Below are 27,627 nucleotides of genomic sequence, written 5' to 3'. Positions count from 1 at the left end.
GTTTAGTTTTGTACATTATGTGGGGATAGATGAAAATGCATTTGTAGTAATTGTGGATAGATTACAGTCACTACGTAAAAAATGGATATAAAGTCATTATGTGGCTTTTATATACTTCCTTGAGTTTTCATTATCGATTCCTATGCCTGCTTTGTTGGTTTTGGTAGCGTCACTAATGATGTCGAAGGCATGGGCATGGACACTTGATTCCTTCTATGTCTACTTCAGAGTCGGCGTTGCTTGTTGTAAAAGACTCGTTATATTGCAATTTTTGTGCCAGAATCTCTTAAGTAGGGCATTGACAGAGTCAGCCCAAGTTGGGTTTCAACCCAATGGACTTGGGTCCACATTTTCAAAACCCATTTCCAGTTCGGCTAATAAATAGACACACCCATTCCTTTATTATGCAGGTTGGGTGGGTCGAGTTACATGTTTGCCCAACTGGAAATAGATTATGAAAATGTAGACTCGAGCCCACTAAGTCGGCCGATGATTGAAGCCCAACCGGGACCAACCTGCCCAATTAAATTTAATACCAAACTGCAACAAAGCAACACCTTGGAAGGAAGAGAGTATTAACATAATTTCCGTACTCTAGCATTATCATTAGCAGGAATCGTCATCCAACGATCATCACATTACATGGTGAACAATCATCAATTTTTCATCACGTAATCCGTGCACCTGAATTCAAAAAATATAATTAAGGGGTAAAACCTTAAGTTCATGAATGAAAGAAATTAAGAGCTTCAGTTAACTAACGCCCATCATTCGGCTTTAGTAGCTTCCAATTCTTCCTTGACCTTATCAAACGTGGAAAGCGTCAACGAAGCATGTTGGCAATCTCTACAAGTACGTCAAGTGCAGATTCAAATGAGAGTTGTGCAGCCCGTAGCTTTGGTGAAACCAAACAGTCAAACATCAACAGTGACTTAGTCCGCTCCTTCTGAAGTTGATGCTGGTTCAGCTTTAAATGGAGGTGGAGATCCATCCTTGTCCTTTCGTTGTGGTATCTACGGACTCATATTCATAAGTGGAGATCCATCTTCGTTGTTGGAGGATGCCCATTTGCGCAATGTAAAACGATGAATTTGCTCTGCTCCACGATTAGATTGCTGGGTTACTTGCAGAAATGTACTTGCATTGTGAGATTTCAGGTCCAACAAAGCACTGCTAACGTGTGACGCACCCATAGAATGTTGAGCACTTGCTAATTGCAACCACCCCTGTTAGTGGTATCCCAATTCCCTGTTACTATAACAATTCAAATCAAAGGTACACAAATAGAAATAGTAGGATTTAATCTATTTTACCTGTCGGACTGTCCGGGACAGTGAATCCGATAGGGTTAAATACCAGTCTATTGAATCTAGGAATTGCAACGAATTTTCATTGAATCCGGAGAATGCAATTTTATCCCGTCCTTCTAAGCTCAGTGATTTAGGCTCTTCTTCCAAGCTCAGTGATTTATGGTTTTCTTCCAAGCTTAGTGATTTATGGTCTTCTTTCAAGCTCTGTGATTTAGAGTCTGCTTCTTCCATGGTCTGCGAATTAGAGTCTGCTTTCAAGCTTCGTGATTCAGGGTCTCCTTCTAAAGAAACAGAAAACTCTTTGTAAGAAATGATTCACATTACTTGAATAATTACATCAGTACAAGAGAGTATATATAGCTAGAGACCTGATGCATTAATGCCCTTAATGCCCTTAGCTCCTACAACTAATTACACAATAACCACAACTAAAGTTTTACAATTTTAGCTAACTAATAGCTTGCTTATCTATTTCAGTATCTGCTTTAATACACCCCCTCAAGCTGAGCTTGGGATCAACCAGTGAACCAAGTGGAAGCTTGGATTTGAGATAACTGAACCGGCTTTTGGACAGAGACTTGGTATGAATGTCAGCCAATTGATCATGACTACAGACAAACTGAACTGTGAGGAGCTTAGCCATGACTAATTCACGAATGTAGTGATAGTCGATTTCAATTTGTTTGGTTCTGGCATGAAACACTGGAATAGAAGCTAGGGAGATTGCATAAATATTGTCACACCACAGATTTGGAACTTGTGAAAGAGAGAAGTCAAGATCACGGAAAATTTTACAGATCCATGTAATTTCTGCAGCAGTGTGGGCAAGAGACCGGTATTCAGCTTCAGTAGATGAGCGTGCTGTAGATTGTTTCTTTGCACTCCAACTAATAAGATTGGAACCCCAAAAGACACAATAACCACTGGTGGAACGTCGATCAAATGAACATCCTACCTAGTCTGCATCTGAGAAAGCAGTAAGATTGAGAGAACCCTTTTTGAGCCAAATGCCTTCAGATATGGTGCCTTTAAGATAATGAAGAACGCGTTTTGCAGCCTGCAAATGTTGTTCTCGAGGAGCATGCATGAACTGGCAGATTTGATTTACTGCAAATGAGAGGTCAAGACGGGTCCAGGTTAAGTATTGCAAACCACCAACAATAGATCTGTACTCAGTAAGATTGGAAAGAAGAGACCCGTGGGATTAAGTTTTATGGAACCAAGAGGAGTACAGCAAGGCTTAGCACCATCCATCTTAGTTTTTCTCAGAAGATCTAGTAGATATTTTGTTTGGTGAAGAAAGAGACCTTCAGCAGACCGATGAACTCCTAATCCCAGAAAATAGTGCAATGGACTGAGATCTTTAACAGGGAAAATAGTACTGAGCTTTTGAATAAACTGATTACACTGAGAGGAACTAGGGCCAGTTACTAAGATTTCATCGAAATAAACAAGAACAATGACTGGAGATGGACCTTTAAGAACAAATAATGAAGCATCGGAAGAGGATTGCACAAATCCAAATTGAAAGAGAGCTTGAAAAAGTTTGTCAAACCAAGCACGGGGTGCCTGTTTGAGGCCATACAGAGATTTGTGCAATTGACAGACATGGTGAGGCTTGCTAGGATCAATGAAGCCAGGAGGTTGCTGCATGTAGACAGATTCCTTTAAATCCTCATGAAGAAAAGCGTTACTGATGTCTAATTGGTTCAAAAACCAATTAAATTGTACTGCGAGTGATAAAAGGACTCGAATGGTGACTGGTTTAGCCACGGGACTAAATGTCTCTTGAAAATCAATGCCTTCCTGTTGGTGAAACCCCTTAGCAACCAAGCGTGCTTTAAATCTTTTAACAGTACCATCAGACTTCTTCTTAACTCGAAAAACCCACTTGCAACCGACAACATTTTGAGTATGAGAGGGAGGTACTAAGATCTAAGTGCCTGTAGATTGCAAGGCATTAAATTCATCTTGCATAGCAGATCGCCAATGAACATGTTTAGATGCTTGTAGATATGTAGTGGGGAAAACATCAATATCTAATGGAAGGGGATGCTTGGTAGCTGCATAAACTTTAGGCTTATAGATGCCAGCTTTGGAACGAGTCACCATGGGATGAATGTTACTAGGAGGTGCGTGAGAGGATGAAAGACTGGAAGATGCAGGATTCAATGCTGCTCTAGTAAGATCAGAAGAATCATGATTGAGTGATGTGTCAATGATGGTTCCTGAAGATGGAGAGTCTGAGGAGATTCTCGGATGTGGAACAGAGAAATGTAAATCCATAGAAGGTGAATTAGAGTCTTGGACTGCAGCAGCTGGTTGAGAGATAGTATGAAATGGATATGCAGTTTCATCAAACTGCACATGTCGAGAGATATATACGCGCCCAGTTTGAGGTTCAAGACACCTGTAGCCTTTGTGTTGTAAACTATACCCCAAAAAAATGCAACTTTTGCTTTTAGGATCCAACTTGGAAGTAACATAAGGCTTAAGCCATGGGAAACAACTGCAACCAAATACCTTCAATCTGGAGTAATCAGGGGGTTTGTGAAAAAGTAGCTCCCAAGGAGATTGAGATAGTCCAGATAATGGTAACCTATTGATAAGATACATAGATGTGGAGAATGCCTCCATCCAATAGAGATGAGGTACATTAGAAGCAACAAGTAAAGTGCAAGCAGTCTCCACAATGTGTTGATGCTTCCTTTCTGCACAACCATTCTGTTTAGGGGTATGGGGACAACTTAATTGGTGTACAATACCATGAGAATGAAGAAATGACTGAAAAAGAGTACTAGTAAATTCACCCCCTGAATCGGAGTGTACAATTTTGATTTTATTGCCAAGTAAGGTCTCTACATACTGCTTGAATACAACAAAAGTAAAATAGGCATCAGATTTGGCCTTTAAAGGAAACAACCAACTATAGCGACTATAGTTATCAACTAACAACATGTAGTACTTAAAACCACTAGGTGAGAGAACAGACGTAGGACTCCAAAGATCATAGTGAAGTAGTTGAAGACTATGACTTGTAGTAGAACTTGCAGAGCCAAATGGAAGTTTACGGTTTTTAGCAAGAGCGCAATTTGAACAGAAGAAATCAACAGTGGTCTTGCCTTGTATAGTAAGATTATTCCTGGATAAAACCTTTCGAAACAGTGAAGAAGATGGATGACCCAATCTGTGATGCCAAATCTTCACAGGAGCTTTGACACTAATGAAAGCTGATGGTGATGGAATGACAATGTTATTGAAACCGTGCAAGGGATAAAACCCATCTTCAACTCAGCCCCGCAAAAACGTCTTCCCCAAAGCACGATCCTTTACAGTAGATCCATCAGGGTCAAGAGTTATAGAACAATCATTGTCTTTGAGAAATTGATAAGTAGACAGTAAATTGTGCTTCATATGTGGAACATGTAGGACATTACGCAACGTGAAGGCAATATGAGGAGTATGTAAATATGAGGAACCAATACTTTTAATGCACAAAGCTTTACCATTGCCTATGTAGACTTTGTCTTCACCGGTGTAGGGAGAGGAGACAGAAAGATTTGCAATATCATTGGTAATGTGTGATGTAGCTCCTGAGTCCAATAGCCAAGAGGGAGAGGGTTTGGAAGAATAATGAGCACATAAAGCAGCAAGTTTGGCTAGTGGTACTCTTCCAAAGATGTCAGGATTCATCCTATCAAAACAGTCAATAGCTTCGTGGCTAGTGGAACCACAAATTTGACATGGAGTCTTGGTGCCAGACAAAGAGGAAAAGCCTTGATAATTGGATTTGGAGATTTGAGAATGATTCTAAGAACCACGATGATTGCCATTAAAAAAACCACAATTGGTATTGCGATTGCGATTGCCTCTGTTAAAGGTGCGATTATGCCTCCCACGATTAGAGTTGTAACGGAATGAATTTTGGAGTGGTGGATGATATGCAGGCGTAGGCAACAATGAGGTCTAAGACTGAGCAGAAAATATCTAAAATGGCTCAGTGACAGAAGAGGAACCAGTTTGCTTGCGACGAGCCATGGATAATTCTTTAGTAAGTAGCAGGCCATGTAATTCATTAAGAGAGGTATAAGACAATCAAAGCATGATGGAGTCAGTGAACGACTCAAATTCATCAGGTTGGCCATGAAGCGTCGCTGCAATGAGGTCACGATCAGAGATAGGAGCACCAGCGACAGTGAGAGAATCAGAAATTTCCTTGATTTGTTGAAGATATTCTGAGATCGATTGATGACCTTTCTGAATAGAGTGAAGACGAGAGCGAAGTTGATGAACATGAGTATCAAAGACTCTGCCAAAACGTTGTTCAAGTTTTTGCCAGAGCTCTCGAGATGTGGATACTCCAACCGTGAAAGGAATGAGATCTTCAGAGAGCGTCGAATTCAACCAGATTAACAAATTTTGATCTTTCTCAAACCATTGTTCAAACGCTGGATTCATAGAGCGATTAGGAAGAAGAAGAGTCGGACATGGCTCAGTACCATCAATGAGACCGAGGAGCTTGTAGCGATGAAGAATATGAGCAAACAAGGCACGCCATGGGAGATAGTTGGTGCGCTTGAGCTTGATAGGGACCATACTTCCAATGTTTTGAATCGTAAGCGAGAGATACGAATTGGGAGAGGGAGAACTTCCAGAGAGATTAGGGTTTGGTAATGGCGATGAATCCATCGAAGATGATGATTCAGAGGAAATTACAGATCTAAGACAAATCTAAGACAAAGATCGATCAAGAAATTGGAAGAAATCGATCAAGAATTCGATTGAGACGAAGAGCGGAAGAGGATCGAGGCGGTGGGTGAATGAGAGCTGTGAGGCGGTAGGCAACTTGATACCATAAAGAAATGGAAAACTCTTTGTAAGAAATGATTCACATTACTTGAATAATTACATCAATACAAGAGAGTATATATAGCTAGAGACCTGATGCATTAATGCCCTTAGCTCCTACAACTAATTACATAATAACCACAACTAAAGTTTTACAATTTTAGTTAATTAAGAGCTTGCTTATCTATTTCAGTATCTGCTTTAATACCTTCGTCCATGCTCTGTGATGTAGGGTTTTCTTCTAAGCTTTGAGACTTAGAGCCTTTCAAGCTATGTTTTTCCAAGCTTTGTGATTTAGTATCTTCTTCTTCCAAGTTTTGCAATTTAGGTTCTTCTTCCATCGAGAATTTGGGATTCAATATGAAAACTCCTTATGTTATCAGTCATAAGCCATCACTGTCACTGAGCATTCTGCACAATTAGGTCATTGTAATCAGGGGCATTACTAAACTTCAACGCGTCACAACTTAGTTAATTTATATTTTATATTTTTGGGCCAAGATACTTTCCTAAACAACAAAGCAAACTAAAAGTGTTACAACTAGCTTAGATAAACAAATCTAACACCAATGACTAAAGAACGTGAAAATAAAACAAACACAATATTGGCAAATTATAACAAGAGCTCAATTCGGTCATAAAAAGGATTGGAGTGAGCCAAGTGCAGCATTTTCACCACATCATCAATGGTTTCTAAAATGGTTCTTACTCTCTATATTGTTCTCCTTTCTTCTTTCAACCATAGACAGTAAGAGCCAACACATATTCTTCAAATAAAGATAACGAACATGAGACTTGTTCAGGCAGGAATTTCCTTAGGGAATGCCCCTGGCTTGAGCACATAACTCCCCGAGGAGTTGGCACTTTAGTTGGTTGTTGGGCTCCTGCTTGTTGAGAGGTTGCAAGAAGAAGATAGAGTTGGTTCTGAAAAGTGCCTTTGTAGGTCCTTAGGTGTAGGCCTTGAGGCTCGCAATCAAAAGTAAATGCTTAAGGGTGCCACTGCCATCTCAGTATGGAAGATGTAGAACAAGTGTGTTTAAGTCAATTACTTGCGCCCCAAGTTATTATGACTTCTTGTTATCAAAGGATTGTCGTAGATGGGTTAAGTCTACATTAAGTTCTTTTCTATGCCTTGAGATCAAGGACTTTTATTATCTTGTATGCTTTAAAGGTTAGAAGTCCAGATCTGACTAAGTCATCGGTCTAGTTCTCGTTCAGTCTTTTATAGCAGTAAAACTACTAAACAAACCAGATTTGAATGCCAATGGAACCTTTGATCATCAAATGACTAGAAATGACTTGAATATATATTGGAGAGTACATCATAATACCAATTCTACTAATTGAAAGATAAAACAAAGAAAGTTGGGCAAGATTTCACCTTGTCGGGCAAGGGTGAATGTCTTGCCGTTTATTCTCTTTGTGATTACAGAAGTTTGTGTGTTAAAAGGGATAAGTGGTAAACAAGTTTACATGAAGGAATCGATACTACAACATCTAGAGAAGGTAGCATAGCTTTTACATAGGACAAAAGATGACTTTCTAAGGGAACTATTGCTAAAAAGGGTTTAGAAGGTACGAACTGGCTTGAAAGCAGAGTTTGTATGCTTGTTTGTTTGATTGGTTGAGTGTCTTTATCTCTGAGCCCTGTCTTCCCTTTTATAGGCGTTTTATCTTGGCTGTTGCAAGCTTTGCCCGGAAGCACTTAGTGAGTCATCATCTTTTTTTACATATTCTACCATTCAGAAAGTGCTTTTGGGCTGAGAGTAGGTTGATTTCCATCGGTTATCATTTCCCTTGTAAGCACTTAGTCTTTGCATTAATGATAAGTTGACATATTGTCTTGAGATGGACGGATGGGCCTGGTGCTAGGCTTCGAGAAGGTCTTATTCCTTTAGTTCTTCTGGTTTTTCTTTCTTTTAGGTCCAAAGTTTAAATATTAACCCAAACAGTGCCCCCTTCAATCGTTGTTGAGCCTACAAACCGAGGAGTAAATAATGATTGAATAGCCGCTTCACATTAACCACCGTCGCACGCCCTTACTCGGGATTCGTACCATTTAATGCAACTGTTTGTTTATTGGACCGTTACAATAATCCTTTCTTAATCCCTCAGTTGAATACCTTAAACAATTTCAAACCTTCAAATTCCCAAAACTTTCAGAAACCTTTCTTGTTTTCAGCTTCTTCCCTCATTTTGTTTTAAATTCTTCTTATTCCTCATTCGAGCTCAACCAATGGCCCCAAAAATCACTCAAACTCAATCTTCTTGTAAATCTGGTGAAGGTATTGACACCTTGCACCGTTTGCTTAACAGCCTTCATCGCCCTCGAGTAGGCCGGCGTTTTGAACTTTTCTTTGAATAGGGGGGTGCACTCACTTAGGGCTTGCATGGATTTCTTAGTTTCCAATTATTGTAGAGACCAACATGCCTAAGGTCAATTGGTTCACTCGTTCATGGCTGAATCGGGCATTTCCTCATTTAAGTGGTCAAACCACTGCCGTGGCTTTCCTTTGATGAATGATGAAGGCTGGGTTAAGTGGATAAACGAGCTCTAGCCCATCTTCAAAAGGAAATGGATGAACAACCGCATCTATGAACTAATAATGCTCTCGAAGACCACCGTGGTTGCTAAGCCCGAGCTACTGACCACCGTTCTCCTCTTCTGGAACTTGGGCACCAATACCTTTGATTTCAAGATGGGCCCTATGTTTCTAACCATCATAGATATGGCGCAAGTCTTTGGGCTAAGACCATTGGGTAGAATTGTGGATGTGACACATGACTGGGCTCCCCCTTCTCGTCCAACTGTTTTGAGTTCAGATGCTTCGGCTTCCTTACTCCAACTGGAATATAATTCTACAACTTTTAAGAGTTATGAGATTTCTTTCAAGGGTTTTTTTTTTCCTTTTTGTGAAGAGGAATTTTTGTGCAGACTCTTCTAAACCTAACTTAGATTAAGAGCACATGTACTTCCTTCTGTACTGGCTCAACAAGCATGTATTTCCCAATAAATCCAAGGGAGTGAAGGTCGAATGGATCCCTTTAGTAAAACCTCTTCATAATTTTGACGATGTCACCACGGGCCCATTCCTTCTCCCTCATCTCTACCATCTTATTTTTGAAATGACTAGGGGCTAACCTTTTGAAACCAACCTTAATGAACCAATCTGGATGGTCCAATTATGGTTACAATGGTATTTCCCAGAGTTTTGAGCAACTAACTTGGAGTTCCCAGAAGGTGTGGCCCCTGCCCGAATTCTGGTCGAGGCTCCTCATACCGACCATTCCATGTTTGCTTGCTTTTATTTCTTTAAAGTCTGCAAGACTCAGGCAGATTTGGAGTGGGGATCGTTTGTTCTTAGGAGGTATCCCTGGTTTTCTGATTAAGCCTTCCAAGATGCCTTTGGAGAAGACACTAATTCTCTTTGTAGAGAGAACTTTATTAGCTGTATTCAACCACGAGACTTAGCCTGGGGAGTTCGTAGTGATCGTTATGAACGCAGGTTGGAGGTTTATCATCTAATTTTCTGTAGTAGGCAATTAGGCTTTAGGCAAGCAGTTCTAATCCCATTATTTGACTCTGTTCATTGTGGTACCTCTTACCGCCTCCATTCTCCTCAAGAAATCACCTTCCGAGCTGCCCGACATAGCCTCGAGGTTATGAGCAAGGTTGCCCGGAAGCCTTTAGCCCTTAACTTTGAAAGTACCTATACTTTCTCCATCTAGTGGGAGGCTAAGTGGGCCAAGAAATATAGAGGATATCTGCGAGAAGCGCACGACCGTCTCTTCAACCAACTTTCCCTTAAATTTTACGCCAGCTCGGGCGAGCTCGAGAATTGGAAAGAAATGATTTATCAAAAAAACCAACTCATTTTAATAGGTATCTTTTGTTTCTGTGATTTATGAAATTTCTAGTGATTCCATCCTTCTCTTCCCATTTTCCCTTATTTTATTTATACTTGCAGCTCAATACAATTAGGCAGAAATGGATGTTAGGCAGGATGAAGATGCAGCATATGCCTTTTTACTTCAAGAAGTTGCAGCCGAGGCAGAAAGAAAAAATGTTGGGGCTTATGGGGATGTCTCTGAGCTATTTGAGGACTCAGATATCGAGGTTGAGCTCGAAGCAAAAACCTAGGCACCTAGGCGGGCATGGATAGTTGTGGTGGAGACTTCTTATTCTAAGCCTGAAAAACAGCCCAAGCCTAAGCGAGCAACTTCAACCTGGAAGAGTACAAAAGTTCAGACTTCCAAGTCTTCAAAAGTTGCCTCTACTTCAAATACTTCAACTGTTACTGTTTCCAAAATGGGTAGGCAGAAACAGAAGGCCTCCAGTAAGTGCATCTTGCCTTAATCTTCCATTTATATTTTACGCTTGAGAGTTAACAATTTTACTTTGCTTGCATTTAGGACCCCCGACATCCAAAAAGCCTATTATTGTTTCAAGGGGGAGCCTTTAGGGGCTGAAATGTATTAGTAGGTTGATGAACTTCGAGATTTAAATCTCAAAGAGCTGGAGGTATAGTTTGCCATTTCTTCGGATTTTCCCTTTTTTTTATTTTTTATTTTTTTTATTATTATTTTTTTATAACCTTTTGCCTGACTAAGATTTGGGCAGAAAAGATTTCTCCACTTAAGGCTTCTTCTCCTTTAGCCCGAACAAGGCAAGCTCCTATTTCTCAAGCAAAATCCATTCCTTTAGTGGTGACTCCCCTCTTTCAGTTTGATCGTTCAACTGGGAAGATGATGCATTATGTGGAGGATGACAGTAGCTCAATAAGTGCCTATTTTTAACACTCTTATGCTAAGAATCCTTTCTCTTTGTACTTATAGTCCTTTATTCTTTCCAGCCTTCCCCAGCACATAAATTTCACTAAACACTGGTTTCTACCTTTGGGGAGCCTATAGTCCCTGAGATCTCCGTGGTTTCAGAGGTAACTAATCCACAGGCTTCTCAGATAGCTCCTATTAATGCACCCGAAGCCTCTGAAGTGCCTGCTTCCCAACCTCAGGTTCCCCCTCAGGTACATCATTACTCAGACTTTCTTCTTTTCTTCTGCATAGGTTAATTACTGAGATTTATCTCCTCTTTCATAGGTTAATTACTGACCTTTATCTCATTTATTGTTATTTGTAGGTCTCTGTTAAAGGTTCGGGTACTGACTTTCCTCCTTTAGTAAGCCATGATGATCTCCCCCAGCAATCAAATGAAATGACTCCACCTCCTTCTAAGGCTTCGGGCTTAATTCAGGTATATTGACTTTTCTTACCTTATCCTTCTTTAACTTGTAAACTTTTCTCTTAAGATGTTTGTCTTGGTTGCAACAGGGTTCTGGAAAAGGCTCAGGAAAATCCCCACCAGGCATAGTGCACAAGAGAGATCTTCCTCATCCTTCTTTGGTTTCTAGGATCCCAAGGCTCTTTGTTTCTAGTCTTGTGAAGAAGCTAGCCAAGACAACTATAACAGCTACTTTCATTCCTGCTCCTGCTCCTGTAATCCATCCTACTCTCTTAACTGAAGCCGCCCCTACTGCCATGAATAAAGGTGTAAGAATCGTGCCCTCAACTTCATCATTATCATCCTTGCCTGATCTGGTAAAGAAGTTCGGGCAAATCAAAACTAAACTGCGGTCACCTCCAACACCTTTTGAGTCTCATCTTCTTCAAAATGCTCGTCGAATCTTCAAGGATTGGATGAAAAGGGACTTCACATTTTCTTTCAGCCTTAAGATTCTCTATGATGCAGAGAATGCCCTTATTGAGCTATACAAAGCTCAGTTGTTATCCAAGGCTTAGTATGAGTCTTTTCTGAGTTTCTTCGAGAATTTGCAGGCATTAAGGGATCAACATCATAATACGGAAAGGGCGTCTAATAGAGTGAAGTGTTTTCAGGAAAAACATGTGAAGAATATAGCCACTCTTCGACAGTTGGTGGAAGAAGGGTAAATGATGGAAAAAAGGATTGCAGTAGTCGATTCTGAGATCCAGCGTTTGGAATAGCAATTATCTTCACTCAAAGCAGAGAAAGTGACCCTTACCCACCATCTTTCCCAAAAAGTAGAAGAAATGGAGAAAACTTCTCAAGAGGTTGATGATTTTGAGAACCAACTTGTAAATAGTAACATGTATTTAGGAGAACCGGGCTGAATTTTTACTATCATGCAAACTTACTTCTCTAGAATAGTTTCTCTGGCCGAAGATGTAAAGTTGTTAGACAAAGATTTCTATAATCCCTTCATGAAATAAAATCTTCTTCTATTTTAATCCCATTTTCTGAATTTTTAATAATAGTTATTTATCTCCACCCTTCTCACCTTGCTTAGTTCTTTGAATTTGTCCAATCTTTGTCTGAAACTCATATCCTTTAGGACTTGTTTTCAGCTTGTGGATCCTCATCCTTGTCAGCGCTTGCCTGAGGTCTACTAAGTGCTGCTCTTCAGTTTTAGACTTCACCACAATGTCGTCAATGTATACTTCTATGCTATGGCCTATTAAGTCTTGAAAAATGGTATTAATTGCTTTTTGATAGGTTACACCGACATTTTTGAGCTCGAATGGCATTACTAAGTACTCATATGCTTCGACATGACCCGGGCACCTAAAAGTTGTTTATGTATATCTTCTTTAGTCATTTTTATCTGATTGTAACCAGCATTTCCATCCATGAAATATAGAACTTTGTGTTTGGCAACTGCATCTATGAATAAGTCAGCCATGGGCATGAGATATTCATCTTTAGGCGTGGCTCCATTAATGTTTCTATAGTCAACACAACATCGAACTGCTTTAGTTATAACTTTTAATGCAGGTACAATGTTGGCCAACCACTCCACATATTTGGCAGGCCTAATAAATCCAGCTTTCACCAGCCTCTCGATCTCTTTCGACATCCACCGTGGTGCTTGCTTGACAAGTTTAAATCCCTCTTTAATAGGCATTCTATGTTTTACTAAGGTTGGATCTAAACTTGGCAATTCGGTGTAATGCCAAGCAAAACAGTCCTTGAATTCGTGCAAAATACTAATAATCATTGCCCGATCCTTGGTTTCCAACAAACCCCTGATCTGTCTAGGCCTCGAATCCTCCTTAGTTCCCAAATCAATGGTCTCCAAGGGATCTTGTACTTCTAGGGATGGCTTGTCAGGTTCTGCACACAAAAATTCAACCAACTCTGGATTTTCAAGCAAATCCTCTAGCCCATCCAGATTATATAAGCACTCAACCATTTGTATGGCTACTTCTAACTCAAAACACTCATGTTCTATTTTACTGCTTGAGGCTTCTTTTTCCCATTCATTTTCTTTCTTGGTTGAACTCTCCCTCTCTTGCTTTCTCTCTTCCCCATACACCAACAGTCTTTTTATTAAGGACCTGACTGCAACCACTTGGTCATTTCTTTTATGTTCTGACATTACTGATGTTGGGAGTTCGAATGATATGAGGCAAATCCCATTCTTCCTTTGTAAGAGATAACCCTTGGTCTAGAAGCTTATGGGCCGTCACCTTGGTCGGGCGACCGTTCTTGTCAGCTCTTGAACATTGAAGAATCCCAACACTGGGATTGTAGAAATGAGCTTCTGCCACGTTGGTTACAGGGAGGAACGGTTATGATTCGGCCTTTATTATCTCCCAAAATTTAGGTCTTGCATCCCCTTCTTCATGTTAAATAGCCACTTGTTGGTGTAAGGTAAATGGCACAGAGAGACTCTAATGAATCTAATCTCTACCCAGTAAAGCTTCATAAGTGGAAGTACTGTCACAACAAAAAAGGCAAGCATGATTTGTTCAGAACCCAAGTTAACTTCTAATGGTAGCATCTCATGAGTCCAAGTAATGGCTCTTGAGAAACTGGGAACTGTAAGATCTGTGGGTATGAGATCTTCCTTGCTTCTGCACATTCTCATTATCTGCTTGTAAGGCAGTATGTTGGCCGCAGCTCCATCATCAATCAAGACCCTCTTGAAGGGTATTCCCTCCAAATGAACTATATATGGGTTTGAGATGGTTGGCCATGGCCAAACTCAGGTGGATGAAGATCATAATATCTGTATATATCATTTCGGGCTCATTCCTTGCCAGTTTGGGCACATCTGTTTTGCTTGAATCCCTTTTCCCTGTCTCTTCAACACTAACATGTGCCATCAGGGGTTCTGTTGCCAAGTAGTCACACTTCATCGTGGTAGGTTGATCGTGCTTGAGACAAAACATGGCGGATAAAACATATGTCACGTTTACATGGAAGTTGTTGGGTCTAAGTAAGTCATTTTCCTTAGCTCGGACATGCTCTGCGAACTCATCCAACCAATCATGTGTTTTTTTTTGTAGCACTATTTCGGGTAAACCTCCCTCATGAGTTATGCCAAAATTCTACACTTGGTTCATAACTTCCCGAAGGGTATCAACTAGCAATGGTGAGGGTATCCTTCTCTTGGGCAAGATAGTTCCAAAATAGATTGGCTCTGGGCTCCATCTCGGGGTTGGTATCATTATTATATCCTCTTGAGCTCTTATCAAAATTTTGTATTTCCTAGGATTGAGGCACTGCAGCACATGGTCTCATTCCCCTTCAGTCTTGCTATTAGCCTTCTCCACCTCCTTCTTGGTTTTCCAATGGAGTTTATTCCTTCCCCCATTGGGTACCTTCTCAAACTTTACATTCTCAGAGGTTTCTGAGGCAATGGGGACCTTCAATTAGTTCATGTGGGCTTTATGTTACCTCTGGACTCTTCTAATCATGGAGGCTCCCATTTTCTTAATGGGTTTCCCATCCTTTCTGACTACATACCATTTCTTACCAAGTCGGGCAGGATTCTTCTTTGTAACTAGATTCATGGTTCTCCCTTTTACTCTAACATCTCCACCGGAATAGCTTGGTTGGGATGGCTTCACATCCACCCATCTTGGCACCTTGGCCTCTCTGTCTTCTACCTCTTCAGAAGCTTCATAATTTCAAAACACTTCTGATAAGCCCTTTGGTTGAGAATCTCCTCCTTCAACCTTTGGAAAACATTCTTAGATGTCTCTCTTTCAGCTACCACATAACATTTTTGTAGGCCTCTTGCTCTTCTTTTTCTTTTATCTTGATCAGCTCTTGATCAATAATGGCTTCTGACATTAGGATTTCTAGCTCACACTCACATTGGCATCTACTAGACAATACCACTCTTTTGATTATGGTCGCCTTGGGTTTCTCGGGCAACTTGATGGCTCCCTCAGTTGGCCTGTCAATTTGCCTCTGTTTTACTTTGACCTCTAAGGTAGCTTTTCCTTTCCCTTTCTCAGCCCACGTTAAGTTGATCATGTTTATTGGGGCCTCTGGAATATGATCAGTATCAACCATCATATTAGCATGCGGTTTTTCTAGCAACAATTTTCCTTTGACAATGAGATCATGTATCCAATCTCTAAACTGGACATAGTTGGTTATAGAGTGATTGAAAGTGTAATGCATCTTGCAATACTTTTTCCCTCTTAGTTCTTCAGGCTTGGGTAGCTTTTTAGCACTGTCGAGCACGATGACTCTTGCCCGAACCAGCTCATAGATTTATGTTGCCTTGGTTAGATCAAAGGAATATCTTTAATACTTGGGGGGTTTCATTGGTTCGAATCTACCATCATTCATGACCACTTTTTGGTCTTTAACTGGCTGGACCAATCCCTTTACTATCAAAGGCTTGAAGGGAGTGGTCATCTCTGCTGCACATATATCAATTCCATCACTTCCATAACCATCATTTTCTTCTGGCCCCGTCCCTTCGAACTCCATTTGATGAATGGCAACCTTGTTTTTATATAATAGGGGTACTTTGGAGGAATGTTTTGCTTGCTGTTCCTCGATCAGCAATTTTTCATACTTGGTGGTAGCAATTACTAGTTCTTGCTACTCATTAAACCGTACATCATAAAACTTCTTCCTCAAGGGTAACCTCAAGGCTTTCTGAGCAATAACTATGAGCTGGACATAGTTGATAAGAAACTGGCATCTCATTCTTGTTTTCCTAAACCTCATCATGAAGTTTTCGATAGATTTATGCTCGTACTGCTTTACCTCAACTAGATCGTTGATGGTCATTTATGGCTCCATCCTGTAAAACTGCTCGTGGAAAGCTATCTCCATTTGCCCCTAATTAGCAATAGAATTTGGAGGCAAAGAGAATACCACTGAGAGGCTAACCCCATCAATGAATTCCCAAACAACCTTAACTTATACTTAGGATTATCTTCAAATGCCACATAATGGTTGGACACATTGTTATCTTCCCCGCTTAATGTTGGGAATGCGGGCATCTTGAAGTTAGGAGGAAAGGGATTCTGCTCATCAACGAACTTCGGGTAAGGCTTCTGATAGGTAACCCTAAATAGTGGGCGAGCTTGTGGTTAAGCATTTCTCACCACCATCCTTCTTAACTCAGCCAACTCATCTCTAAGTTGTTGATTGGCCGTATTATTAGGTAGGGTATGTGAAAGTCCCTACTTCGGGCTACAATCGTTGCCCGAGTTAATCTCCTTTCTTGCTTTGGGCTTCTTCTATTAGGCTTCTCCTCCTTTACTGGCCAAAAGTGGTGGCCTATAAAGAGGAGGCTTGTCTGCCTAAGTAGGTTCCTCTATCCCGTTGGATTCCCCGATCAACTGAGGCATCCCATACTTCATCCTTTTTTGCCCGTTTTACCCCCTACTGTTTAGTGAAAATAAAGGGCCGGGCAACTACGCTACCAGAATTTCTTCCAATACTGGCTGAATGACTCCTGATCTTTCCTTGTTTTTTCCTTTAATCCCTTTTTCCTCCAGTAAAGGAAACAGAGGAATAACTGGCTCTATCACAGGACTGACTTTTCTCATCATCTCTCTAGTACGATTATTTTATGAGGTAGAGTACTCCAGATCTAGCTTTCTTTGCAGATTCCCTGTTAGGGAACATAGTCTACTTACTTCCGCTTTAGTTTCTAGAGAGATTTTCTCCATGCTTGTTAATACAGCAACCATGGTAGCCTATAGGTTTTCATTTATGACCTTTGCTCTTAATTTCTCAGAAGGAGTCAAGCTTTTCCATCAAGACTGGTCCTTGTAGATCTTTAGGGAGATTCGTCATATATTGAAGAGTACATCATAATACCAGATCTACTAATTGAAAGATAAAACAAAAAGAGTCGGGCAAAATTTCACCTTGTCGGGCACGGGTGAACTTCTTGAAGCTTATTCTCTTTGTGATTACAAAGGTTTGTGTGTTAAAAGGGATAGGTGGTAAACAAGTTTACATGAGGGAATCGATACTACAGCATCTAGAGAAGGTATCAGAGCTTTTACACCGGACAAAAGATGACTTTCTAAGGGAACTATTGCTAAAAAAGGTTTAAAAGGTACAAACTGGCTTGAGAGCAGAGTTTATATGCTTGTTTGTTTGATTAGTTAAGCGTCTTTATCTCTGGGCATTGTCTTCCCTTTTATAAGCATTTTATCTTGGCTGTTGCAAGCTTTGCCAGAAAACACTTAGTGAGTCATCATCTGTTTTTACATGTTATGCCATTCCAAAAATTCCTTTTTGGTTAAGAATAGGTTGATTTCCATCGATTGTCACTTCCCTTGTAAGCACTTAGCCTTTACATTAATGAGGAGCAAACATATTGTCTTGAGATGGACGAATGGGCCTGGTGTTGGGCCTTGGTCTCATTCCTTTAGTTCTTCTGGGCTTTCTTTCTTTTAGGTCCAAAGTTTAAATATTAACCCAAACAAGACTATTTTAAATCCAAGTGTTACTTCAGATGTTCTCTAAGCCGCCAATGGCCACAAATAGTTTCAAAACTCGAAAAATGGAAATACTCAGAAGGCAAATCCTGTTTAATTTTGTGAGCTATCCAAAACTGATAATTTGTTGGACTATCCAAATCAAACAAGCCCGAGTAGATAAAAACATAATCAGAAACTATAAAGATGTTCACAAAAGGCAACAAACCAACATATCCATGACAAACCAAATAAAAGGACTACTGGTTTCTCCTCAATTTGTTTTGAATTAAGAAAGAATTACCATTACCCAGCTAACCAATCATTATCACCTAAACAGAAATTGAGAAAGAAAATTCAGGTATCACTGTGTTAAAGAACAAACAAAAAAAAGAAGCCTAAATTTGATCTAAATTTTAACATCCAAGCAGTAAACTGAATTGAAGACTTTATTTCGAAAATGATGGAATAAATTCAAAAATTGTCTTTAAGACTTCAAAGCTTATTTTTTTAGACAATGGTAGAGCGTAATTAAGCATAGATTGAGGCAAGAGACACAAGTCTCAGATAATCAATTCAGGTTCATGCCAGGGCGCTCAGCAGTAGAGGCAATCTATTTCTTACGAAGATCGATGGAACGATATAGAGATATGAAAAAGGATTTGCACATGGTTTATATATATTTGGAAAAAACGTATGATAGGGTCCCAAGAGAAATTCTTTGAAGGATTCTAGAAAATAAAGGAGTACCAGTAGCATATATCCAATCAATAAGGGATATGTATGGTGGAGTAAGGACTACATTAAGAACTTTTGAAGGACAAACTGAAAGCTTTCCATAACCATAGCTTACACCAAGGCTCATCTTTAACTCCTTACCTTTTTGTATTGGTGATGGACGAGTTAACGGGACATATTCAAAATGATATATCTTGGTGTATGCTTTTTGCAAATGATATAGTCCTAATAGATGAAATGCATTAGGGAGTAAATGCGAAACTTAACCTTCGGTGGGAAGTGTTGGACGCTAAAAGCCTAAGTAGGTCAAAAACAAGTATATTTGACTATAAGTTTAATGGGAATGGGGTCCAAATAAGATAGGGATGAGGATTGGAGATTAAGAAGTAACAAAGAGTGAATGTTTTCATTATCTTGGTTCCATCTTGCAAAATAACGGAGAATTAGATGGAGATCTCAACCATAGAATTCAAGCTGGATGGTTTAAGTGGCAGAGTGCATTAGGTGTATTATGCGATCGTTGTATGTCACTAAAGCTCAAGGGAAAATTTTATAAGACAACAATAAGGTCAGCGATGCTTTATGGCACAAAATGTTAGGCAGTCAAAAAGCAACATGTACAAAAAATGAGTGAGAATGAGATGAGAATGCTTCGTTGGATGTTTGGGCACATGAGAAAGAATAGAATTAAGAACGAGGATATCCAAGGTAAAGTAGTAGTCACCGCAATTGAAGATAAGATGAGAGAAAATCGGTTAAGATGGTTTGGATGCATTAACCGAGGACCTACAAATGCTATGATTAGAAGATGTGACTACAAGATAGAGGTTCAAGGAAAAAGGGGTAGAGAAAGACTTAGGAAGACTTTGAAAGAGACTATTAGAAAATATATGGATGAGTACTTGGAGCTAAGGGTAGGCACGGGTCGGGCCAAACCCAAATTTGAAGAGACTAGACTAGACCCGTTTTAAACTATAACATGGTGAGTCGGGGTGGGTACAGAGATTCTAAGTTTTGGAACCTGACCTAACCCAACCCCTTTCAACCAGGTCGGTTCAACTTGAGTCCCAGGGTCCAATAACATTTTTTTTTTTTTTAAAACATATTACTTGGAAACAACAACAAAGCCTTATCCCACTAAGTGAGGTTGGCTATATGAATCCAAAAATGCTACTGCACTCGGTTTTGTGTCATGTCTTTCGTTAGATCCATGTAGTCCAAGTCTTTTCTTAGAGTCTCTTTCTAAGTCTTCATAGGTCTTCCTCTACCACTTTAGCCATGAGGCTCTGTCTCATAATCGCATCTTCAAATCAGCCACCACCACCTCAGTTGCCAACCCTAGCAAGATTTAACACCACCCATCCATTAGCAGGGACCATAAACAAAGGCAAAACTCCAAACTTTCTAGACGTCCCTCTCTCTACTTCACTGTACTCAAGCACTGATGCACACCACCATGACGGACCTTGCTGCTCAACAAACCTATAGACTTATGGACTTGTGGATGCATGCACATAAAATCATGGATTCACATAGTTAAGGACTAGTTTTCTTCAATAACAGAGCCAAGACTCACATATTACACAAACAACAAATTTCTAAAGATATTCCTCTTCACTTGTAAGTGAGAGGTCTTAAGTTCAATTCTCGCCAAAGGCGAATTTGAACCACATTATTGCTAGCTCATTGTGAGGCTAAGCCCAACCCCTCCCCCTTCTTGTAAATAATATCGTTTGTTAAAAAAAATTAAAAAAACAAAGGGTTTGGGGTTTGTACCCTTCGATTGCAATATCCCTACATAGATAACAACATTCATGAGACATTGTCCTTAAAATTTTCCTTAATCTAAGCATTGGAAACGAAATTGAAGAAGGATGAGACTAAAATTTACCTTTGGGGCGTCGGGTTCAAGAGAAATTTAAGGACAATGAGTGAAATTAGCGTAGATATTTAATTTCCTAAACTGTAGGCTTTCCTTGTATATTTGGAGTTTGTATTATATATATATATATATATATATATATATATATATATTTACTCTCCCTGAGAAAAGAAGTGAAAAGTTTGAAGGACGGATAGAGTTTTAGAAATAAGGGAGGGATTGAGAGAAATGGTGAATATTGGATATTGGTGCTCAAATGTGGCATTTTGGTGTGTTCTAAACGGGGTTGGTCTAGGCCCTATGATATTAAAGTTTTAGACCCACCACGTACACGCCCCTAATTGGGTGTTCCCATCCCGACCCGCAGGTCCTAAACCTGTTTGGTCACCTCTACTTGAAGCTAATGGAAGACTTAGCCCAAACCGAACGCAATAACATTTTAGGATGCATACAGTTAACACCATTTAGTAGGATAAGACTTGGTGGTTGTTGTTGTTGTAGAATGCTCACAAAACAAATTTAAACACATAAAATTGAAAACAACCTTGTTCAAGCAGTAACTAAGTTCATCATATAGACACAAACCGTAATGTATTTCATTCTAAAGCACTACAAGTTTTTATTTTTCAGGATAGACCGTGTTTGCAAACAAACACATTAATAGATATCTGAAACAAAATTTATATCAAATTAGCATAATTTGCACATGAAAATCCACAATAAATAAATCTATGAGGGAGCAAGAATCAACCAAAACCAAATTGAAAGGTCGAAATTGGATAAACAAATTGAAACAAAATAATAATAATAATAATAATAATAATGCAAGCCATAAAAAAAATTGATATTATGCAAATGTAATACTAAATACGACGCCTTCAGCTTAAACAGTTGCTTAATCTATTATCTTAAAACTAACTACAGATATTAACAAAAAAAAACAAATCTAATTGTAGTATATAAATTAAAAATAAATAAATAAATTGATGCCACAATGAAAGCATTGTTTTTCAAAATGTTCCATTTCAATTAGTACCTAAACTACTCAGACAAAGATGGATTGCAAGAAATTGAGACAAAAATATTTTAATAATAACAATAAACAGTACAAACCAATGGAGAACTAGCAATGAAAAAAATTGTAGAAATTACCTGAGATTTGGACTTGGATTGGAATTTGAGAGTTTGACCGGAGGAGAGTCGGCGCCACAAGAAAAATCCAGCCTTTTTCTTTAAGATGCAGAGCCGCAAAGAAAATGCGGGAGAGAATGAGGACAAGAAATGTGTAGTTGAAAGAAGAGTAACAGTAGAAGAGTGCTACTATATCACTCAATTGTTGTCTTAGTAAGATTTGGAGTTTTTGACGATGAGTTTTTGGAAAAATGAAGAAAATGTAGACTAACAATGGAGGGGAGTTCGTTGTTCTCGATATCATTCTATTCATCCACACTTAGCTTTGAATACAATGGAAACCATCACACATATAGAGTGATGCTAGCAAAGGACAAAACAATATCGTTGGGATTTCACACAGTTCACTCATGTGAGAGTGATCACGTGCACCGCAAGAGTAAAATTTAAAACACAATTCACTTATACATGTGTCTTTGTTTACACCATTTAGATGTTCTAATCGAGCTGCACTATATGCAGTCCATTCCTTTGATCTTCATGAGTAACATCCTTATGCTGCAACACTCCCTTCTAAGGTTGTTGCTAATTTGACACCAAGCATTCCCATGAAGTAATTAAACCTTTCCTTAGGCAAAGCCTTAGTGAAAATTTCTGCAATTTGTTCTTCAAATTTGCAGTATGCCAAATCAATCACATTGTTTTGCAAAGCCTCTCTAATGAAATGATATATTCTATTGATATGCTTGGATCTTTAGTGAAACACAGGATTCCTTATCACGGTAATAGCAGAGGTATTGTCACATATAATGGTGTTTCCCCAATTTGCAACTTACCAAAGTCTTCAAGAACAACCCTGAGCCATATTGCTTGAGTTGTGGGTTTTGATGCACTCACATGCTCAAATTTAGCAATGGAGAGGGCAACACTATGTTGCTTCACTAATGTCTAAGAGAAAATGCCACTCCCAAAAAAGAAAGCATATATAGATGTGCTTTTCAAGTCATTCTCATCACCTCTCCAATCAATGCCATGGTAGCCAACTAGCATTCCTCTTTGCCTTTGACATACTCAATTCCATAATCCAAGGTTCCCTAAATATACCTCAGTACTCTCTTAGCTGTACCAAAGTATTTCTTTGTAAGATTGTGCATAAACCTTGAAATGAGACTTGCTGCAAGCATTATATCAAGTCTAGTAGCTATTAAATACAGAAGACTATTAACCATTTGCCTACAGAGAACTCCATTTGCAAGCTTACTTCCATCTTCATTCTTTAGTTTCTTATTCATAGCAAGTCGGATACTCACTAGTTTGTAGTCTTTCAACCCAAACTTATCCAGAAGAGTAAGTGCATACTTCTTTTGGTTTATAAAGATATTGTGTTCACCTTGAACAATTCCCATTCAAAGAAAATGATAAAGCAATCCCATATCAGTCATTTCATATTTCTTCATCATATCTTGCTTGAATTTTTTAATTAGCATAACACAGCTTCCAATGTACACAATATTATCCACATAGATGGATACAGTCAGTGATTCTTCATTTCTCAGTTTGATGTATAATGTGGCTTCACTAGGATTTCTTTGAAAACCATAGCTTAGTAGATAAGTGTTTATCTCATCATACTAAGTTTTAAGTGCTTGTTTTAGCCTATAGAGAGCTTTCTTCAATCTATACACCTTGTCTTCATTCCCTGATTTCATAAAACCACCAGGTTGATCAACATATGCATCTTCTTGTAGTACACCATTTAGAAATGCAGACTTCACATCTAACTGATATAGCTTTTACTTTCTTTGTGCTGCAAGGGCAATTAAAGTCCTTATAGTGTCAAGCCTTGCAACTGGTGCAAACGTTTCATTAAAGTTAATACCAAGCTTCTATGAGTAACCTTTGACAACCAATTTAGCTTTATGCTTCTGAATTGTACCATCAAGGTTTAATTTGGTTTGAAAACCCATTTTACACCAATTGCTAATTTCTTAACTCTATCAACCAGCTCCCATGTTTGATTCTTTTCAATCATTTCCAATTTAGCCTTTATGGCTTTGGACCAAGATTTATCCCTATTTGCTTCTTCAAAACATTATGGCTCAACAATGCACATGTTGCATCTAGCGTAGACTTCATTCAGGCCTTTCATCTTCACTGATATTGAGTTATCAGAACTGGATTCACCAATTCCAGTGGCTGAATCTTGAAATTTTGGTGAATCAACAACTCTCCCTTCTAACTGCATATCACACTGTGTCACCGAGTTTTCATATGCATCTTCAATCTGTAGATTCACTGGGATGCTGCTTGAACTCATTTCTTCAATTTTCCAATCCTATTTTGAATTTTCATCAAAGATTACACTTCTGGACAATATAATCTTCTTGATTTACAGGTTGTAAATCCTGCAAGCTTTCTCAGCCTTACCATATCCCACAAATATACCTTTCACAGATGACTGTTGTAACTTGTGTCTCAAGTCACTATGAATATGACTATAGCATACACAACTAAACACCTTCAAGTGCTTAATTCCTGGTTTTCTTTCACTGAATGCTGCAATTGGAGTTTTTTCTGCAAGTGCTCTTGTGGGACACCTATTCAGTATATAAACTGCAGTGTTGATAGCTTCACCACACATAAAATAGGGTTAGTTCTTTTCCTGTAACATGCATTTTGCCATTTCCACAATTGTCTTATTCTTCATCTCTGTAACTCTATTTGGTTAAGGGGAATAGGCAACTGTTACCTATTTTCAAGTCCATGATCTTCACAGAACTTCATAAATTCACCTAAGGTGTATTCTCCACCTCTGTCACTTCTCAACTTCTTAAGTTGATATCCAAATTGTAGTTTAACCATTGCTTTGAAATTCTTGAAAACATTGAATACTTCAAACTTGAACGTAAGAAAGTAAATCCAACACATTCTTGTTCAGTCATCAATGAATGTGAGAAAATACCTATTTCCTCCCATTAAAGTGACCTACATAGGACCACATACATCACTGTGCACTAACTCAAGAGGATATTGAGCCCTCCAAGTCACTTATCTACTGAAAGCTTCGTTGTGCTGTTTTCCACTAGCACAACTTGCACATACATCATTGTGTTCTTTCAACTCAGGTAGTCCAACCACCATTTCCTTCAGTTTTAACATTTCCAAAGTTTTGAAGTTTAAATGCCCCATTTTCCTGTGCCAGCACCATGCATCCTCCAACATTATGACTTTTCTTGCAGTCAGGGTAACATTCTCCATCATTAGAGGAAAGCATATGCTGCCACTGATTTGAACAGTTGCCACTAGACATTCTAGCTTTCTCTAGGGTTTCATCCGTACGAACTGCTATTACTCAGCAAACTTTCTAGTTTAATTAGGGTAAAACCCTTTCGCCCACGTAGGGTGTTAGGGCGGATTGACACACATGCTACATAAAAAGCGGACGTCCCTGCTCTAAACAGAGGACATTTCGGACAAGACAGGTTCTGCCACTAAACCTCCACCTATTTTGATAACTCAAAGAAGTGTCAGAAAGCTCAGCTGGATCCTTTTGACCTATAAATACGAGACTAGACTCCTCACAGAGAGGGTTAGACACTTTGAACTCATAAAAACCTAAACATTCCTACTTTATACATAGCCTAACTTGACCGTAGGAGCACCTACGTTGGGAACCACCACCTCTAGTGTTCGGCATAACAGTCTTTGCTTGGTTTTGGTCTGTCCAGGTTGGGTTTCTTGTAGCTGTCCAAAAAACACTCTAACAGAAATGTTTATAATGATATAAAAGCTGAAACATTAAATTATTCTTTGTGGCGCATTGTCTCTAGGTCCATGTTGAACTGCTTCAGTCTAGAAGTTGTCCAACAACACAAAAATAAATGACCGCAAAGCTAATGCCAATCATCTATCCTTTCCACATAATCAGGAGGTGGATGGATCAGAGGTTCATTATGAGATGCAAAAGTCTGATAGTAGTTGTGCATCTGGTGCATCCCCTCCTTGAACCAAAAAAATCCACAACAGGGTTATGTAGTCAAACATACCTGGCTCTTCTATATCGATCTCGAAATGGTCCTTAAATAGACAAAAAACCAACTGTTAGTTTAAAAATACACTAAATAAGTAAAATTAAAAAAATATTAAATTAAAAAACACACTTACCAAGAGTGTGCCATTATTCCCTCATTGACCTCGGAGGCGTGCTTCTGCCATCTAGAGGTTTTCATAGGGCACTTTGTGCGGGTGTTGGCTTCTATATGTGCACTCAACCACATGTCGACATAGATGTCCGAATGCATACATCGTGGGTCGTAAACAACCTTGATCATGCCGTGCTTTATGCAGGAAATTCTAATATTCCTTCAAAAAAAACAAAAAAACATTCTATATATTCAAAAAATAATTCTAATATGTCTCCAAAATTACTAATGTTTCCAACAAATTTCTAATATTTCCTACAAATTTATAATATTTCCTACAAATAATTAATATATCTAATATTTCCTACAAATTTTTAGTATATCTAACATTTCTAAAAATTTCTAATATTCTAGAAAAAAAATTCTAATATTTCAATTTTTTTTATAATATTACTAAAATTCCCTAATTGACACACCCCGATTCTAGAATCAAGGAGTGCTGGCTGTCACGTGAGCGTGACTTAACCAAAAGTGCGATGCGGAAGCAAAAGATAAGAGAAATACGAAGGAATAAAAACCAACTACTAGCAATAATATCCAACTAGCATGCTAGAGTAAGTTTAAGTGTGAAACACACATATTTAAAGCATAAGTACTAGGTGCAGTCAAGTAGGAACATTACTAAATTACAACACCTGAAGGTGAGTCCTACATTTATGTAGTCTGTCAGAATGCCGTGGGAATCCTCGTGAGCCACCACACCGCTAACTAGAACCTGGAGGGACGCAAAACAAAATTGAGTGGGTCAGTAAAACAAAGCTTTTGGAAAACACTACATTTAATAACATTTCTAACCCCTCGTTGTAAAACCTGTATACTTTCCCAGAAAATAACATAATATGCATATAATTCTTCAAATATCTCGAATCACCAATCTTTATCAAAAACCAGAAAGTATGCCATGCTATAAGCGTCAATAACAAAATAAGGATGCAACATTATAACAGGTGAAATAAGGAATCAGCCGGAGACCCTGCAGTTGGTCTTGTACGGTTAATTCTAAAGCTCAATATCCAATCCAACCAGAGTCACCACAGTGACCTGTACGGCGCTACTCTGCACATAAATCGGAACTACCTGAAGTAGTCTGTACGATAAGAAAGGTGTAAGAATACGCTCTAGTGCTTCTCTCATCAACAGCTGTATAATAATCTAAAATCACCTACAAGTCGAAACCACCTCTCATGGTCTGTACAACATGTCAGAACCCTCTAATGGTCTGTATGACATGTACCTACTTGGATCCAAGGTGAGCATGTGGTGCGGGGTGAATAATATAAGCAATAACACCAAGGGTGCAGGTTTGAACTTTCAATACAATTCACATCACAATAAATCACATGATTAACATAAAACTCACATGTGCGTCCACAGCACCATTTCACATATATATATATGCATCAATTATTAATTCATATAATGTATGCATGGCATTTTAAAACATACTTTCATTTAAATTCAATTTCTGGGAAAAATCAATAGTATATAGGTAAATACAGAAAATACTGCCCACTCACTGGTAAGTCGAAGGGTCGTAACCCTCGTGACGTCCTTGAATGCGCTCGTCCTCGGGATAGGTATCACGTATATGCGAAACAACTATAAAAACGTTATTTTAAAGCACATAACCAACAATACGCAACAATTTCTCATACGATGCTCAATTTGGGTATATGAATATACCACAGAGACCTACTCGACGTCACGGACATCGAGGTATTTTTAGAATAATTTTTGGACTTGCCACGCGCCCCCACGCGCCAGGATAGGCATGGGTCCACGTGCCCCCCAC

General features: G+C 39.0%; 1 long non-coding RNA gene across 1 annotated transcript; it reads right to left on the bottom strand.

The window, feature by feature from the left end:
• Nucleotides 1-575: 575 nt before the first annotated feature.
• LOC139190489 (uncharacterized) lies at nt 576-25,989 on the bottom strand. The gene is made up of 4 exons (XR_011574720.1): nt 25,798-25,989; nt 25,680-25,710; nt 1,314-1,588; nt 576-1,226 (listed from the first exon to the last, which is right to left on the bottom strand). It is a non-coding gene; the product is annotated as an uncharacterized lncRNA (long non-coding RNA).
• Nucleotides 25,990-27,627: the final 1,638 nt, after the last annotated feature.

The sequence above is a fragment of the Malus domestica genome, chromosome 02 (assembly GCF_042453785.1).
Source record: "Malus domestica chromosome 02, GDT2T_hap1".
In the NCBI taxonomy this organism is placed as follows: domain Eukaryota; kingdom Viridiplantae; phylum Streptophyta; class Magnoliopsida; order Rosales; family Rosaceae; genus Malus; species Malus domestica.
Note: the sequence above shows the minus strand (reverse complement) of the source record. Positions and strands in the feature narration are given on the sequence as shown.